Source organism: Prosopis cineraria, unplaced genomic scaffold (assembly GCF_029017545.1).
Source record: "Prosopis cineraria cultivar Desert tree isolate PC_DT_omini unplaced genomic scaffold, ASM2901754v1 PC11, whole genome shotgun sequence".
In the NCBI taxonomy this organism is placed as follows: domain Eukaryota; kingdom Viridiplantae; phylum Streptophyta; class Magnoliopsida; order Fabales; family Fabaceae; genus Prosopis; species Prosopis cineraria.
Genome location: NW_026555342.1, coordinates 20,295,714 through 20,311,180, shown reverse-complemented (window position 1 = coordinate 20,311,180; position 15,467 = coordinate 20,295,714). Strand labels below are relative to the sequence as shown.

The window sequence follows — 15,467 nt, the reverse complement described above, 5'->3', positions numbered from 1 at the left end:
AACTTTTTAAATTGATATTTATAACTTATTATTTTTTAGAAAATTTTGTCAGAAATATAACTATCCTTAATTCAAATTTTAGTGTCAATTCTGAAAATATACTAAAAGAAAATACTCTCACTGTCTCAAATTATAAGGTACTTTTAAAGGAGTTTCTCTCTCTTAAATATAAGACACTTTGAGTAGATTAAAATTTTATTAAATACATCAATTCCCATATCACCTTTCTCTCTCTATAATTAATTTTTGTCTCTTCTCTTTTCAATATATTAAATGATGGACATTTTTAAAAGTTTATATTTTTGTTTGAGAAAGATAAGATTGTTATGTGTATTTAATGAGGTTTATTGGTATGTGAGATTTTGTCTAAAAGTGTATTATAATTTGAGATGGAGGGAGCATCAATTATGATGTCTATTGCAGAAAGAACTAATGCCATAATAAAAATGATTATTTAAGTTAAAGAGATCCAAGTGAAGCCTCTAATACTTAAGTTTTACATGCTTTAGTATTTTTTTATGAGAAACAGAAAATTAATGTATAATCATTAAAAGGATTAAAGTACAGTTATATATATACTGTTTGTCAGGAACAATAAATTACTAAACGTGCCAGAGACGCTGAGTCTCAATTGATGACAAAGGGTTCTCGAGCTCCTTTATCATAATTTACCTGAATGCAAAAGATATGCAAGGCTTAGTAGAACAAGTGCTTAATTAATACTAAAGGATTATAAAGCGTAAATGATTACAAGTCTAAAATGAAAATAAAAGCTATAAGTAAAAACTATATGATAAATCTAAGAGTTCTGGGTGCAAAGTGTAAGTCTTTGGAGTAATGTTTGTGTCTTTCCTTGGTTTGATCTCCTATTTATAATGACAGAGCTACAATAGTTTTTCCCTTGGAATCTAGAACGTACTCGTGAAATATTAGGCATTGGCTGGGCACGGTCTACTTCAGAGTGTGTTTTATTGTTTAGTTGTTAGCTCATGTCTCCGAGATATTTGGTACTAATGGCCATGTCTTCGCAAGATTCAGGGCTACATGAGATTGTGGTTCTATGTATCAACGATCTAAGGAGCAAGTCCACAACTGACAGGATTTCAATGTGCTTATTTGGCCGAGACTTTCTCTGAGATTTGGGCTAGTCCTTTTGTTTAGAATATTGATTGGGCTTGACTTTTCAGTAACTTAGCACATATGAGGGTATGGCTTTTGATAGGTGACGTTTTAATTTAAGCCCAAACATACACTTTAGAGAAAAACAAAAAGTAGAGAAATAGTCATCATGCAAGATATTAATGTCAAATAAGTAGTCAAAAGATTATTTTTTTAAAACTGGAAAAAAAAGACCATGATCCTTGAATTTAATTTTAGAATGTTGTGGTCCTCAATCATTATTACAAATAATACAATGGGGAAAATTTACCAAAAGAGTCTCATTCAGTCATTCAAAGCATAAAACCACGGTACCAACATATATGAGGTATCTAATTAAGTTGAGCAAATTAACCGTTGGCTATTCTTTTGCCTATAATTTGTTAAAAAATCCTACTTATCAGATTTTTTTTAACAACTTATTCAACGATTTGATTAATTCATACGTTACAATATATTATTATATGTCAGTGAGATTGAAAACGTATGAACAACTTGTACAAAGACTTTTTCTTGTGATTTGATACAAATTAAATTGTATGAAAGGAACCTCACATGATTACAAAGAGTGAATGCATCATTTTCTACAAATGATTTGGACAATTTTCTTAAAAAAATTAAGGAAGACTAAAAACACTAGTCTCTACCAACTTAGAAAAATTGAAATGACTCCAAAGGGTATAAACAAACACATCGTCAAGCACTCTTTAATAAGGGTTAAATGAAAAATCAATCCTTAAACTATTAAAAAGAGTTTTTAAGCTCTTTTTTTTTTGCAATATTCCCCTTCAACTATTAAAAAGAGAGTGATATTACCCTATCGTTAACAAATATAAATTATGACTGTTAGTTGACAAAAATATTACAGAAAAATATCTAAAAAATTATAGAAAATGATTAATAAAATTTTTATGGTCTTTTCTATAATTTTTGGGTCCTTCTCTGTAATTTGTTGTTATGTTTTGTAATTTTTTTAGTCATTTTCAACAATTTTCTAGTAAACTAATTGTAAAAAAATAACTTTTGTTAAAAGAAAACATTGTATAAAAAATAAGTTTAGGATACTAGGCGCTCTCGGACCTAAATTTAAGGGTGAAATTATATTTTAATTCTTTTAATAAATTTAATCCTTTTGAGTAATGCATGAGTTGAGAAAATTATGATAAAAAAGATACAAGATATTAATTGGATTTAAGGGGTTTGTTAACATTGATATTATAGAGGAAAAAAAGATGGATTTCTTTTTCCCCCTGTTTAACCAATATGTAGAATTTTCTTCACACTATCATATAAATGACCCACAAATAAAGAAAAAATATAATGCTGAAAAAGGTTAAGAACCTTGGTGGTTTCTTTCTTACTTGGCTACAAAGTCTTGTCCATAATATAGACAAATATTAACCAAATAATTTTACACGCTTTCGTAGGGTTCACATATTGCGGATAAATTTTTCAATTTGAAATCATTTTAATGCAGGTTCCTGCAAAAATAGATGGATTCTATTTTTTGTTTCACTTGACTTGGAAAATTTTCGTGTAATTAATGTTAATTGATGTTTAAGACTTTTCTTTATGATGTGACGGGTGTGAAATTGAAATGCATGATATATCGTTCGATTACAAAATAAAGGATCAATGAAATATGAACACTGAAATTAAATTGTTATCCACTTTGGCCAAAAAAAAAAAAAGAAATCATAAGAAATTGTTGTCCACATGACTTGAATAATTGAAAACGTATGAACAACTTGTAAAAGATTTTTCCTTGTGATGTGATACACATTAAATTGTATTAAAGGAACCTCAAATGATTAAAAAAAAGTAAACACATCATTTTCTACAAATAATTTGGACAATTTTTTTAAAAAATAAGGAAGACTAAAAGGACTAGTCCCTACCAACTTAAAAAAATATTGAAATGATCCCAAGAGTATTAAAAGACACATCGGTTGTCACACCCCAATACTAAAAGTATGGTTGGCATGGAATATGAGATAACCTCACATTATATAAGTCTTAATTAAGCAAACATTAAGCTAACTTATCAATATATAGTTTTTATATATGTTTATAAAGGTCGTAAAGTCTTAAATATTTTGTAGAAATTTTGGTAGAATCTTACTTGTAATTTGTACCTCCTAAAATTCCTACAATAGTGAAACCAGTCAATCAATCTTGTAAAGGAGACTAGACTAGCTCCACACCAGCAAATTACATACCACCAAAATAAAATTTGAACTTAATTACAGTATACGTGAAGCACTAACTATCATTATATAATATAATGAATGTTTACATTAAAAAAAATGAGTAAACCATGCTTCCATCATCCAAAAAGCGATAAAGTCCCTTGATGATTAGGAGGAGATACATGGTCAATTACATTATCTAAGATCAAAGAAATTTTTTAATGAGTGGTGTCCTGATCAAAATTATAGACAACACATGTAAAGGTAGTAATTAATAAAATTTAGTTTAAAATAAATCAATGGAATATTAAACACAAATTTTAACTAACAATGAATGTTTTTTTTACATCCAATCTAAGAGGGAATTTACAATATAAAATCATACATGATCAATCAACAGTTTATTTAATAAAATAAATTTAAAAATAATAATTTTCAAAATTTTACATTTTAGGGGGATTTAATTAGAACGATTAACAAGTGTGGATACAATCCACAAGGATAAGTAACTAACAAGTATGGCACGAAGTCACGAAAACAAGTGCAAGTATAAAGCCCACAAAAATAAGTGTAAGTACTATACTCACGAATAACCATCCATTCATTCCACGCATATTGGCCATCGCACGGGGCTAGCACCTTCTAAGTATCTTACTAGCTTGGTATACTATGGCGTGCTAAGGGCCAACAGAATTGATTTTAGCATCTAGTGTTCTGAACTCAGTCATCCTAGTTAAATCGAGCATGCATAGAGTTGAAACATTCATTGAAAACCTTTCTTTTCAAAACATAATATTCAACTATCGAATTTTCTTTTCAACTTTTTCCATGCATGAAACACCATATTAATAACTATAACATAAATAATAAAATTTAAACAATAGAAATGTTTAGAATAAACATTCAGTTAATAATACACTGGATCCAAATATTCCTTGAAAATAACATAATTCTTAACAATTCTAAAGCAGATTCCATAATAAATCAATTAATATAAAATTAAAGTAAGTAAAAAGGATTATATGAATAATAAAAATTGAATTGACAAGAACATTTATACAACTTATAAAAGAATAACGTAAAAATTTAAATAAAGAAGTTTTATAACCACTTTGCAAAAAAATTATTGGGACACTACCCACTTACCTTACACACATATCCAAGTATCTCTATGGCTTGCTCCCTTTTTAAGCCTCTTACTTATACTCCCATAATGCCACTAATTAATTACCTAATCAAACAAACAAACCAACAAGCTAATAATATTAAACTTCCCGTACTATAACCCAATCTATTTATGTTTCATTTAAATATTCACAAGACTTTTCAAAACCTTTTTTTCTTAAATCAACTGTCTCAAACTGCGCTCTCTTCCAAATTCTTTAAATTCAATAATAATAATTTCCATAATTTCCTTTAACATAAAACATAAGAAGCCAAATTAAACTCATACTTTTTTAAAATTTCACAATGTGCTACAAGCTACAAGTTCGTTTAATCTATTTATTTTTAAATATTTCAACTAACAATATTGTGAGTGCATCAAGGTTCAATTTACAACAAGCATTCAATAAGGTCTTTAATATTTCCCCAGTCCAATTCCAATCCTTAAAACTTTTAATAAGCACTTTCTGCACATTTCAATTTAAATTAAGGAACTAGCATCTTGGTTTAAAACAGACAACCACACCTTCATATCCAAATATAAATTCTTAAAATTTTCTCATTATCAATATAAACTTTTAAACCAGAATATAAATTCCCTCCTTCTCTGTCAATGAATTACAATTTAATTTGAATAATCACTTAACACCTTACTCTTCTCTCAAGCACTTAAGCAACCATTTTGAGAGCATTCAAATATTACAAAATCCAAATTCCATTAGTACTGGTTTATCTTCGTCATTTAATTCCTAAGTCAAACTCCCTTACTCTACTCAAACATCATCAATAATACAAATTATTACTAAAATAAATCCCAACCTAACCTTTAAATCACATCTAGTAAAATATTAAAATTAACAACCAAAAGCTTGGGATTTTCTATAGGCATTACACTTGCACATGTTCCTCCAAAATAAAAATTTAACAACCTTCATTCCTTAAATTCTTCTCTCAAGCATTTTAACAACACCTTGAGGGCTTTCTCCATTAACTAAGTCATAAGAAAAGCATCCAAGAAAGTTCAACATCTTCCAAGATTTAATTTTATAATTAAAGTCCAGCTCAACCTCTTAACTAAATAACTTCTAGCACTAACCAAAGTAACACCTTAATCCTTCTTAAAAACACAACAGCAGCAATGAAAAACAGGGATTATACCAATTGGCCAAAGGAAGGACAGGATGATTCGGAGCTGTCATATAACTTGAAGAGGAAGGAGAAAATCAGCCACTCACCTCAAACGAAATTTGCAATACCCATCACTAAAAATCAACAAGTGACCGACGCTGCAGCAGGAGAAGAAAAAGAGCTTCAGCTCGCTACACAAACGAGAAGGTGGAAGACCATCAATTTTTTTTCCCCCAACAAAAGAAGGAATCGAGCTACCACACACACACACACAACTTTTTGACAGAAAGAGACGAACAGCAGAGGGGAAAGAAGAGACAACCCAGCACACGTTCATCCCATACCACTGATGGAACACGGTATGACAGCAACCAGAAACAGGGGATGAGAGACAATACCAATTCTCGGTAGATCTTCAGTGGAGAAGAAATAAGCAGGTCACAAAAAGAGTAGACGAGAAAGGAGACAAGGGAAGAGCTTCAATCACAGCTCCATTTGAACAGACGAACAGACGGAAAGAGAAAAGAATAGAAAGACCTGAATCACTCATCTCAGCGGCGGACGAACAGCAGAAAGAATGGGAAGATGGCAAGCCGCCGGTGATGAGGAAAGAAATGGGGAATGACGGCGAGGAGGAGCTGAACAGAGAACGCACGGAAGATCTCTCTAGGTCTTGCAGATTCTGGAGTTCGAACGGCAGAGGAGTAAGAGGAAATATCTTGACATTAGAAAATTGAGAAACTACAAAAAAGGGCACAACGCAAAATTATAATTCAGAACATAAGCAAATTACAAAAAAAAGTACAAATTTTTCTATAATTTATAAAAATAAATAAAAAATAAACTTTTCATAAATACTTACTAGCATAAATTTTACGAAACTACCACTTTCTATTTACTATAAAACTTATATAAAAAAATATTCATTAGGAGCAAAATTTTGTTAGATTTAAAATTTAAAATTATTACATCATCATGCACTTTTTAATAAATTTAATATGGAAGAATGAGCTCACTTATAACAAGGAAACAAAAGTCTTTTTATTAAATCTGTTTTCTACAATTTTATAATTTTATAATAATAAAAAGTCATTTTATTATGTATCTGTGTAAAATATGTAAGAATTGACCTCCTAGACAATAAATGATTGCAAGAAGGTATATCATGAAATTTCAAAATATAATGGTGTGATGTCAACATAATCTATCTTTTCAATAATTAGTTGTTGAAGGCTCAATAGATTTATCGGATTGGAGTTGAATGTTTCTTTCAAAATTCTAATGTTAAATGAGTAACGAATGAACTTTGTAATAATTGATTATAGAGTTAAGGTACATTTTTACTCTTAAAGTATTTGTTTAGGAAAGCTAGGCACCCTATACTGATAAATGGGAAAATTTCTCCCTGAACTATTTTTTCGAGAGGCAAAAAACTCTTATTAGTTAGCTGTTAATTTTGCTATTTTCTACTGGCATGAGACCCATGCACAGTGATAGGCAGAACTCTAATCATATCCTTTGATGTTAATTTATCCTTGAATTTTTTTTAAGGAACGTTGGCCACCTTAAAGTTTTTCTCTAGAAGTGCTGAGTATCCTGAAGTTTTGTTAAAATAAAATTTAATAAATATTACTAAAATATTTAATATTTTAAATATTAATTAAATATTATTATTTATAAAAAGTCACCTAAAATTTGTAAATTACTTTTTAAAATATTAACAGCTCAAATTAATTTTTTTCATAAATTTATAGATGACTTGTTACTTTTTATATATCAATCTTCGAGTTTTTCTTTGAGATAGTGTTCAAATCATTGTATCTTTCATGCAGGTAGAAACTTGTTTATAAATTTAAAATCTGATTTCAAATTGAAATCCTTAAAATACAGCTGTTTTAAATGATATAATGAGATGTCTTATTAAATTATAGCAAATTAACGGCGACCAATTAATCAACCATTTAATTAACTCATCATATGTTATTGTTATTACATATATCTGTAAAATACATTGACGTTCCTTCTTCAATTATGCTGAAATTATATAGACTTTATTTTTTAAAGAATATTATGTTAAAATTTCTGAAATTCTTTTATTATTAAATATTTATGTTAAAATAATTTAATGGTGTTTGGATGCATGGATATTTGGATTTGTTGAACTATATATTTTGATAATAACAAAACGTCATATATATTAACAAAATGAGAAAACTTAGCATCAGAGGTTTATTTATTTTGTTCTTCTCTTTGATTCAATTGTAAAAACTAATAAGAGCTATCACATGTTTTGAAAAGGGTAAGAATGCATTATATTAGAACCAACCTTAAGCTTATAAGTTCATTGAACTTTAGTGTTAATGTCACATCTCAAAATATAGGAGTAACCGGCATGAGATATGTGTACAAAACACATTCCTTAAGCCTTAGTTCAAGGAAATTTTCTATTACTTAATTATATTTATATTGGAATTAGGAAATCTGGACAACACATCCCTTATCAGTATGGCTTCCCAAAAATCCTACAATACAAATTTTACCAGTAGAATATCACTAAACTCAGGATAGCACAGCTCCATCCAGCCCGTAGACAGAGTATATAACCAAATAAGGATCCTAACTATAGCACATGTGGAGCACCTAACCATATTTTTTTAAGACATAATACACAAATTTCATAATTGCATCAAAAAAGAGATATTTACAAAACAACCTCTACCCTACTCCACAAAAAAATCTCTTCAGTAATCAACAGGACGTACAATATCAGTTACATTATTTGAGATCAAAAATAATTTTTTAGTAAATAACATCCCAATTATGATTGATAGAAATAATAGAAAGTATACCATATTATTATATATATAATAAAAAAAAAGGAAGAAAGAGGTAGTAGGATGATGGGACCCACATTATTTTTTAAAAAAAGCCAACAAAGCCTTTTGGCTTTTCATTTCTCTTCTTCCTTTTTGTTTCTGCATCCGTGCACAAAGAGCGAGCGACGCCATGACTGACTGGAGCTGATTTAGAAGGTGAAGTTCTATAATAGGATACTTCATATGAGATTTGACTAGGTAAGTGTTCTAAATATTTTTCTTAGTCGTTTTTCCTTTTAAGTTGCAAATTTTGAGATTTTGAAAAGCTTAAGGTTTGAAAGAGAGATAAATTTTTGATGAGTAACTTTGGTTATTGAGGTTGTTGGTAGTGTAATAAATTTTACAATATTATTTTATTGATAGGATTAGAATTTGAGGCCTTTGAGTTTATCCCTAGATCTATATGGGTAGTTTTTTGATTAAATTTGAAAATATAGATTGATTTGTTGATATTTAGATGATTATTTGAGATGAAAAATAAACTATTATAGTTATAAAATAATGATTCCAGGCTTGAGGTCAAGTTTTCAATTTTTGGGTATTTTTATGTGCAAATTTTTGGAATAAAAAGGGAAATTTTGATGTTAGAAAATTATTTGATTGATGTTTTTAGCCAAATTTCAATGAAATTATGGTGAAGGATGCTATTGAACTAAATAGATAGGTTCAAATATATTAAATTAAATTTTAAAACTCAAAAGGCTAAGACTAAGGTCTTAAAAAATGAAATAAAAAAAATAAATACTTAGGTGTTAGAGTGTGAGTAAAAATTATGTTAATAATATTATTGACATATTGGGATATGATCAATTGTAGATTAATTTTTTTTTAACACCATTCAAGCTTTGAAAAGCTTTGGAAGTGTTGTAACTTGAGGGATAACCTTTGACCTCTCAAAGGTTGAGGTAATTGGAAAAAATTTATTTTATATATTTGTATGTTAATTAATTATTTATGATGGTGAAATAAAAGAATATATATATATATATATCTAAATTTTGAAATGGTTGTTTGTAATGCATGTGTGGCTTTATTGAGACCCTATGATTTGTGACTAAGTTAATTGTGACTTGATATGAGTAATGAGATTAATGATTGATGATGATGTGCATACTTTTGATTATAAATTGTGGATTATGTATAATGATGAATTGTATATGAGCATGTTGAGTTTTATATGATGTTAATGTGGTTTTATGTAATAATATAAAAATTGATGCAAGAGGCATGATTGAAATATGATGATCCTTGATACTCATTGAGTAAGAAAATTGATGAGCATGTGGGATAACTGTGAATTATATATGAGTTTTTGAAATGCAGTTTCTCATAAGCATAATTGTATAGCGGGAGTTCACCTTAGTGAAGGAGTTAGCAGTTATGCAAAATTCATATGGTACTTGGCTATTAACCGATAATCCTAGGGGTTATTACTACTACTTCCCTTGTAAGATATTGTAGCATTATTCCTATTAAGAGACTTGACCTTACTGGCCTACCTGGAGTTTTAGGTAGAGCTAGTTTTGGGTATGACAACCCATAATATGTGATTTGGGAGAAACCGTGTTCATAAGTAAGTAAGGTAACCCTAGCCTAGTAGCCCCTCACAATATGATTAAGGCCTTAGGTAGTCTCACTACATGGACAATCCTTTTCGGTTATTGGCCCACAGATTTCATGTCAGAGGAAATAAGAGGGGATATAAGGAAGAGATTGATCATACATATTATTATTATCATACCATTTGAGTGATTGATGGCTATGTTGAGAATATGATTATAATTGTGGAAATGAAAACATGTAGTAATTATGTGAATAATGCATATGTGGCCATTTGTGCAAACTTTGTACTTGACTTTATTCTTGAAATTATTCACATGAGTTAAATGTTAATGTGATTAACATGTTATTAATGTGATTGTTTACATGGTCACCTTAATAAATTTATTAGCCATTTACATTCATGATTAATTATCATGCATTTGTATAACTTAGATGCACCATGGTTACTAAGTGGTTGTACTCACCCCTCTCTTTTAATATATTACAGGAGTTAGCTCATCTGAGAAGAATAGAGGAAAGGAGCATTAGGTCAAGTGATAATAATCACTTCTGAAGGCCTTTCTCTTTTTATTTTGATATGTGTATTTAGTTTATGATATTTCCAACTAGGATAATATATTATTGATCCACTTGCACTATGGGTTTTGTGTTAGGTGGAAATGTATTTTGGGCCCTTGGGAATGTGGTTTGATGCTTGTGTTATATTAATGGGCCAAATATTTGTGCAAGTGAAAATAGTTATTATTTACTTAATTTGAGAACTTGAATGTTGTTATGGTCTCTCCTTGTATTTTTTATGTCCAAAGGTGAGTAGTTGATATTAATTATATGTGAATGAAAAGAAAAATTCATGCACATGATGGGCTATTGATGAATAGATGATATATAGAGTATGATGACTAGGTAATAGTCATTGTGATAAATGTGACGTGATTGAGACCTTGGCCCCTCGCTGCCAATTATGAAAGGTTTTGAGTGACCAAGTGTTATGTTGTAAATATATATATATATATATATTGTGGAGTAAGGCATAGAGAGAAAATAAAGGAGGAAGCTTTTCTCTTATGTTGAGATATGTTTTCTTTATCATGCTTCTGCATATGTTTAGTTGAATGATATAAGTTCTTGAAATATTTTAAATACTTGGGATCTTTGTTTTGAATCGTTTGTGAAAATACATATTAAGAATTTATTTAGGTTAATCTCGTATTAGATAATCCTTTTAGGTTAGTCCTTGATTAACCATAGTTAGTGTGATGATCTAAATCCTAATTTAAGATGCCCTTTACATCAAACACTTAATCCACTAACCCTTTTAGTGAACTGAACCCACAAATAGGTAAGGTAACACTAAGTACTGGTAGTGAGCCATAGAATATTATAAAACCACATCTCCTCATTGGTGAACTCCTATCGAGATCATACCTCCTACCCTTTTTCTACCTTTCCCGAGTATTGACCATTTCAACACTCAAGGTAGTATAACACTCATAATTCATCCCTTAAGTGATTTTTTAGCCTATCTAAGGTACCTAATCTAGTTGTACTTCCCTAAATGCAACTCCTCGTCTTTATGATCACAATGCATGCTAATAATCTCATTTTCATAAATAATATCATTATTAAATAGATAGTAAACCTAAATGTATTATTATTAAACTAACACCCTATAAACTCTTTTAAAACACATTTTATTTGCATCCAATTTTTTAAAACATGTAATGTATGCTAGATAATATTATCTACTCAAGAATAGCTAAACAAAATAATAAAAAATATAAATTCTCTTGTTACCTCAACCCTTTTGTACAAAATGAGACTTGGCTTGTTCCTTATCCTTCAATTGAGTTCCACCAACAATTTTCTACAACATATAAGTGATCCACATCGCTTTTCATGGCAAATAACAAAAAAGAAAACTATAACTCATAGCACACAACTTGAGTCAATGAGTCGTAATCTATCCCAATGGTTCATATATTAAATCAACCATTCTCATAATATTACTTAACCACCAAAACCATTTATTAGCCACCATTAGGCCAATTTTCAAACCATACAATTTTTAATCAACCAAAAATTGCACTTAGCATTATCAACTTTAACAATTAGCCCTTATAATGAAAACTAAAGCTTAATTTAAATCTTATTGGATTTAAATAGCACAATTATAACTAAATCAATATGTTTAAATCATTGAAGAGCAAAACCCAATCCCATAGAGTTTGAATTTTCGTCCATTTTATCCTCTATCATCCAATTGCTCACTCAAAGTAACAAAACACTAAATAGAAACTCAAAACAACTTTTCTGGGACCTAAGGAAACTAAAGCTTACAAGAATAAAGTCTTTGGAATCAAAATCTAAAAATTTCCTCTTCTAAAAATTTAAGAAAACCAAGAAGGAAGGAAGATGATTTAAGCAAGGAGCTTACCTATCGTGTAACCGGGCTTGCAACCACTGTAAAATCTCTCGGCTTCAAGCTCTAGCTTCCCTCTCTTCCTTCCTTTCTCACTCTCATCCGTTCTTGCTCTTGGTTTTGTTTCTTTCCTTTCTTTGTTTCATTTCATTTTCTGAGTGCTTTACCCTTTGGAAAAAAAATTGAACAAAATAATTTAGGAAAAATTATAAAGAAGGACTCAAATCTTTGTTATAACACAAAAGCCTGGGGCAACTTTAGTAATTTTTTCCATGGTTAAAAATAAAATAAAATAAAACCTTTGTTTAGTATAATTCAAACTCTAGACGTCTGTCAAATTATTTTTAATTTTAATTTAATTATATATATATGTATTATTTTAAATTAAATCTAAGTCTTAAAAAAAATTTTAGGATGTTACAAAATTTATATATATTATCAGTGGAACAATTTATACATCACATCATATATTTGCTTGAATAATGTCTAAACCTACCCACATATTCACCATTGTGATGCATTTGATGGGATGTAACATTATTTATATGAGCAAGTCATCACAATTCCACAATCACACACACACATATATACATATATATATATGTATCCTAGTTGGTAACTCAAATATTTAACAACATTATTATATATCCATTACACAAAAGGTAGTTATACTACTATTAAATGAAGCTAATCTTTCCTTGCTTCTTTTGCCAACCTTCTCATACTCTCTTCACTTGTATACAAAAGATAACAAAGTGAGACATACATCCTAGTAACTTGCATAAACACTAAATATCGATTAGTAAGTAAAATCAAGAATAAGGGATAAAGTAGCATCATTTTTTCCATAAAAACATATAGATAAATATATACACAAGATCATATTCTATCATCCACTAAGCTTATGCATTCCCATTCCCCTAACGGAGTAAGCTCAATGCTCGGACTAGGACTTTCTAGCCTTACACGAAACAAGGCCCACCAACCATTGCCTCAACCCAAGGTGTCCAGGATGGGTGGTTTGCTCTCCTGTATCCCCACTAGTGGATAAAAATCAATGCTTGGACCATCAGAACTTCCTAGCCTTACATAGAGTAGGGCCTTGACCCCCTACCTTAGTCTATGGTATACTTATGGATATATATATTCCTGAGTTCTTACTAGCGGATCATAATCAACGCTTTGGACTTCTAGGACTTCCTAAGTAATGACCATAAATTTTAAATTAAATAAAAACTTTTTCTCCCAATTGATATTTTATTTAAATTAGTTTTATAGCAAGTAGAAAGTGGTAACTTAGTAGAACTTATGCTAGTAACTTTCTTGAAGCTTTAGAGTTTGAATTCTACTAAGCAAAAGTTTAATTTTATTGCGTTTTAAATTAAAGGAAAATTTTGTGCTTTTTCTTGTAATTTTCATTATGCCCTTTCTTGTAATTTTTCCTGTGCCCTTTTTGTAATTTTCCCAATTAAGCTTTATGTTCATATTTTTTTTTCTTCTCTTTTGGGCCAAATACACACACCAGAGGAGGATAAAAAAATTATATATCTTTCTTCTTTTTCATTCTGGTTCACCAACTCTCCATTCCTCTTTGATTTTTCTGGTAAGTCTATGTTACTATGCCTTCAGTGACCATCTTCCCATCATTCTTCCTCCTCCTGCCAGCTTCCTCTTCATACTCCATCATTGGTTCTATCTCACCTCCTTGCTCTGTAATTTTGACTGGTGCAGAGTATGTGGCCTTCATCTTCCGTTCCTTCTTTGTTTTCTTCTTCTATTGTGACTGATGCCGTGACCATGAAAATGCTAGCCCCTTCCTCCTTTAACAGTGTTGCGATTGACTTGCGTCAAATTTCCCCTCCCCTATTCCATAGGCACTATCTTTTTCCTTCCCTCCTTCGTCATGGCTAATAATTAAGGAAATTAATTGCAACATTGGAACTAAAATGAGAAGTCAAAGTGAACGAGCTTTAGAATTATTAAAAAATTCTCAGGTGGGCGGGCAGTGTCTTAAATAATTTCTTGCAAAGTATTTATAAAATTTCTTTATTTAAATTTTTATAGTATTCCTTTATAAGTTATATAAATATTCTTGTTAATTCTATATTTATGATTTATACAATTATTTTTACTTACCTCACTTTTATATTAATTTGTTTGTTACATAATATTTTTTATTTTCATTAAAAATTATGCTATTGTTAAGGATTATTTATTCCAAGTATTTCTATTGTTTAAATTTTACAATTTTTGTGACAGTGGTTAACATGACAATTCGTGCATGGAGAAAAATTGAAAAGAAAATTTGATAGATGAATAGTATATTTTGAAAGAATGGTTTTAAATGAATGTTTCAACTCCATGCACGCTTGATTTAATTAAGGGGACTGAGTTCAGAATGCTAGATGGTAACGGCAGTTCTGTTAGCCCTTAGCATGCCATGGTTCACATAGCTAGCAGGGTGTTTAGGAGGTGCTAGCCTCATGTGAGGGCCAATGTACGTGGAATGAAGGGATGGTTATTTGTGATCATCGTACTCACACTTGTTTTCGTAGGCCCCATGCTTGTGCTTGTTTCATGGGCTTCATGCCTATGCTTGTTTTTGTGGCCTCAATCTGCACTTGTCGATTACTTACCCTTGTGAACTATGTGTCCACGCTTGTTAATTATTTTGATGAAGCCCCACTAAAAGTGAATTTTTGGAAACTTATTATTTTTTTAATTTATTCTATTAAACAAATTGATGTTTGGTCATGTATGATTTTATATGGTAAATTTCCTCCTAGATTGGATTTAAAAATTTATTTGTTTATATTAGTTATTTACAAACAATTTTTATTATATCATTATTCAAATTCCTTTTATATATTTTTATGAGTTGTACAATTCTTGATAACCTATAAAATTCTAAAATTATTTATTTATTTCATTGTTATATTGTTTCGCAACTTTGTCATTTATTATTAGTTA

At 29.8% G+C, this 15,467-nt stretch overlaps 1 long non-coding RNA gene across 1 annotated transcript; it reads right to left on the bottom strand.

The window, feature by feature from the left end:
- Positions 1-3,319: 3,319 nt before the first annotated feature.
- LOC129287049 (uncharacterized) lies at positions 3,320-6,328 on the bottom strand. Its single transcript, XR_008587582.1, has 3 exons — positions 5,747-6,328; positions 4,494-4,578; positions 3,320-3,546 (listed from the first exon to the last, which is right to left on the bottom strand). It is a non-coding gene; the product is annotated as an uncharacterized LOC129287049 (long non-coding RNA).
- Between the last annotated feature and the right edge of the window lie 9,139 nt (positions 6,329-15,467).